The sequence below is a fragment of the Sapajus apella genome, unplaced genomic scaffold (genome assembly GCF_009761245.1).
Source record: "Sapajus apella isolate SASKATOON/1434 unplaced genomic scaffold, GSC_monkey_1.0 scaffold7376, whole genome shotgun sequence".
NCBI lineage: Eukaryota > Metazoa > Chordata > Mammalia > Primates > Cebidae > Sapajus > Sapajus apella.
The window spans coordinates 1-3,291 of NW_022444300.1; the positions used below are offsets into that span (position 1 = coordinate 1).

General features: G+C 56.5%; 1 non-coding gene across 1 annotated transcript; it reads right to left on the minus strand.

Annotated features, from left to right (window-relative positions):
- Positions 1-883: 883 nt before the first annotated feature.
- LOC116548139 lies at positions 884-976 on the minus strand. The gene has a single exon (XR_004267326.1). It is a non-coding gene; the product is annotated as a small nucleolar RNA SNORD125 (small nucleolar RNA).
- Positions 977-3,291: the final 2,315 nt, after the last annotated feature.

Below are 3,291 nucleotides of genomic sequence, written 5' to 3' on the forward strand. Positions count from 1 at the left end.
CCAGGGGCCTGGAGGGTAAGCTGCTTCTACCTTGAAAGCTCTGAGACTGCCCAAGTCTCTGCTGTCAATCCCCAGCTCCCAGGAGGGATCTGACCATCGCAAGCAAGATGCTAGATTTTACCCTCTTGGCCACAGCAGGCCAGGGTCACAGTGGCCACAGAGAGATTCAGGAAAGCCCTGCTTCTCTGCAAACCAGCACAATGGCAAATTAGGAAGATCCTCATGGGTGTGAGACATGCCAGCCCCAGTCTCTTGGAAGTTCGTGCCCCCAGGGCATGGGAATGGGGGCATGAACGGAGTGCTCAGTATACCTGGCTGTGCATTCGATATTATACCCATTCCTAGCCTCATAAAAACAGCCAGCTACACTTCTTCCCATCTCTAGATGCGGACACCGTCTTAGGGAGGAGCAGGCTTGGGTCAGACCCCATAGAGTGATCGGCACTGCTGAGAATCAGAGTTTGAGCTGCCTGACCCCAGCCTATGCTCTGCCCAAGAAGCTATCAGGCCTGGCTGGGACACAGAGGGAGACCACTTGGGGAACCTCATGCCTGCCTGGCGGCTCAGCACACCAGGCTTTCCTGGGAGCTCCACTACTGCCAGCTATGTGAGCAACTAAGGAGCCCAGGTGTCATTACCTACTAAAAAAGGGTGATGGCAGTGACTTTGCTGGGCCATCAGGTGGCTCAAGTGAGGCAATACTGGGCCTGGTGCCCAGGAGGCATTCAGCACACAGTAAGTTTGCTAGAGGTAACCAGTGGGACCACCCCTCAGAGCCTGGAGCATTTCTGTGGCCTCCAGGGTCTCATGAGGGTAAGTGGCAGAGCTACCCTCAGCCCCAGCCTGCCTGAGGGTCAGGACCTACTGGCTCCCAGGCTCCCCTGGGGAAGCAGCACCTTTAGTCAACTTAAAGGCTCAGTTTGCTCACCATGAGCAGGCTTAGGAAGAATAATCATCAGGAGGGGCTGCCGGGGGCTCAAGGGAGCCCTAGCCCTACTGGCCAGGTCTATGATGGTGCCAGACAGGCAGCCTTCCCACTGACATCCAGTGTAGGGGACCTGGAGCATCTGCCGCTCCCAGAGGCCCCATCTGACACTTTAATCCTCTGCCACACTGGGGAGGTGGGCAGGCAGGCCCACTCCCCACCAGCTTTCTGAGAGGTGGTTCCTAAGACAGGCCCCTCCTATGTGGGGTGTTTGCCAGCAATGGGCTCCTCAGCTGGAGCAGGGAGATCCTGTAAAACACTCCTTTGGACAGTGGAGTCAAAAATAAGGAGCCAGATGTGGTGGCATGTACCTGTAGTCCCAGATACCCGGGAGGCTGAGGCAGGAGGACCGCTTGAGCCCAAGGGTTCAAGACCAACCTGGGCAATAATACTGAGACCCCATCTCAAGAAAAAAAAAACTAAGAGGAGAGATGCCTTTCCCCACTCTGCCTGTTATTTTAGAGTCCATACGAAAAGGTCACTTGGTAAAAATCCCACTGCTTGGCTGGGTGCAGTGGGTCATGCCTGTAATCCCAGCACTTTGGGAGGCCAAGGTGGGTGGATTGCCTCACCTCAGGAGTTTGAGACCAGCCTGGGCAACATGGTGAAACCCCATCTTTACTAAAAATGCAAAAAATTAGCCAGGTGTGGTAGCATGCACCTGTGGTCCAGCTCCTGGGGAGGCTGAGTTAGGAGCATTGCATGAACCCAGGAGGTGGAGGCTGCAGTGAGCCGAGATTGCACCACTGCACTCTAGCCTGAGTGACACAGCGATACTATCTCCAAAAACGCACTTCAGAGTTTTGGCCCAAGGGGTGGTGGGGAATGTCCTCTGGAAAAGGGACACCGCCCTCCCCGCTGCCTGCAATCCCCAGAACACTCTTAAGTGGACTCTCATAGGCCTCCCCTTGAGAGGTGTGCTGACCCCAGGGGGCTTACCTGTTGCAGTTGAACTGTATGACAAAGTCGGTCGTGACCTGCAAGACCTTGTTAGCTGCAGGTCCACAGAGATGGAGCCCACCTGGTGGGTGAAGATGCCTGACATCTCCAGCCCCTTGGCCTTCATGGCTGGGAGCCAGAACCTGCAGGGAAGAGGGTGTGGAGGGGGTAGGTGGGTGCCTCTTCTCCCAGCCCAAACAGCCCACCTGAGGGTGCTTTTTCTCTCTCCTGCAGGGGCCTCCTAGATCCAGCACCTCCACCTTTACTGCTAGGGGATGACCAGGTGCATATCAGGAAGAGAATAATCCCATGTCCCACCGAGGACACCGCCATGACACGGCTGCCTCTTGGAGCAGCTCGTGGTGGGGAGGCGCTTGGGCGTTCAAGGGCTAACGTGAGTCCTCAGAGGAGAATGGAGGGTTCTCTGGGGAATTGGGGCTGAGGAACGCCATGAGCCTAGGACAGGGCTCGGCCACAGCCTGGACCTTGCGGTCCGTCACCGCCTGTCCTCCCTTGCAGGAGGCAGGGCCGGCCTTCAGCTATAGAAGCTGGTCTAACCAAGGACAGTACCTAAGAGGATCCCTCGCCTGGCAGGTCTTCTGCTCCTTAGCTGCCCTTATCATTCGAGTCGGCTCAAGAACCACCTCCTGGAAGCCTGCTCCCAGGCTCCCTCATCCCAGTGATGTTATGGCAGATAAATATGAGCTTGTATCTGTCTCCCCTGTACCCAGATAGCTCACTGAGGAGAAGGCTCTGTTTTCCTGTTTACCTCCTTGGCTCAGAGCTTGGTGTGAAACCAGTGTTTGGGGAGTGTTTGCTGAGCAAACAGCATGAGTTACAGCCCTGCCTGGGGAAGACATCCACCAGTGACATCCTGTGGACAGCTCACAGGCCCCTTGGGGTCAAAAGGCCCAGACCCTACCAACAGCTTCCAAAAGCACACCCAGTGCCAGAAGCTGCAGAAACATCAGGCACCAGCCCCTGCAGCAGTCACGCAACCCAAGTCCCATCGAGGTCACCTCCTACATCTGCCTCCAGGGCCTCCACTTCTCTTCATCTCCAAAGGCACCACCAGCATCTGAGCTCCCACCAGATGTCCCCAGGTAAGACAGCAGCTACCAGGTGGCACCCCATTTCCACCCTCTCCCCCTTTCCACAGCCGCTGAAGTCATCTTGTGAAATGCAAATCTGATCATGGCACCCTGAGAAACCCCTTCCAACCCTGCAGTGGCCTCCACAGCCTGGTGCCCATCTGCTCCTCAGGCTTGGCTTGCCCCCGCCCCTGGACCTCACACCCGTTGTTCTCTCTGCTTTGAAAGCGCTTTCCCACCCCCATCCTGCTCGGTTAACCCTGAGCACCCTCTGTG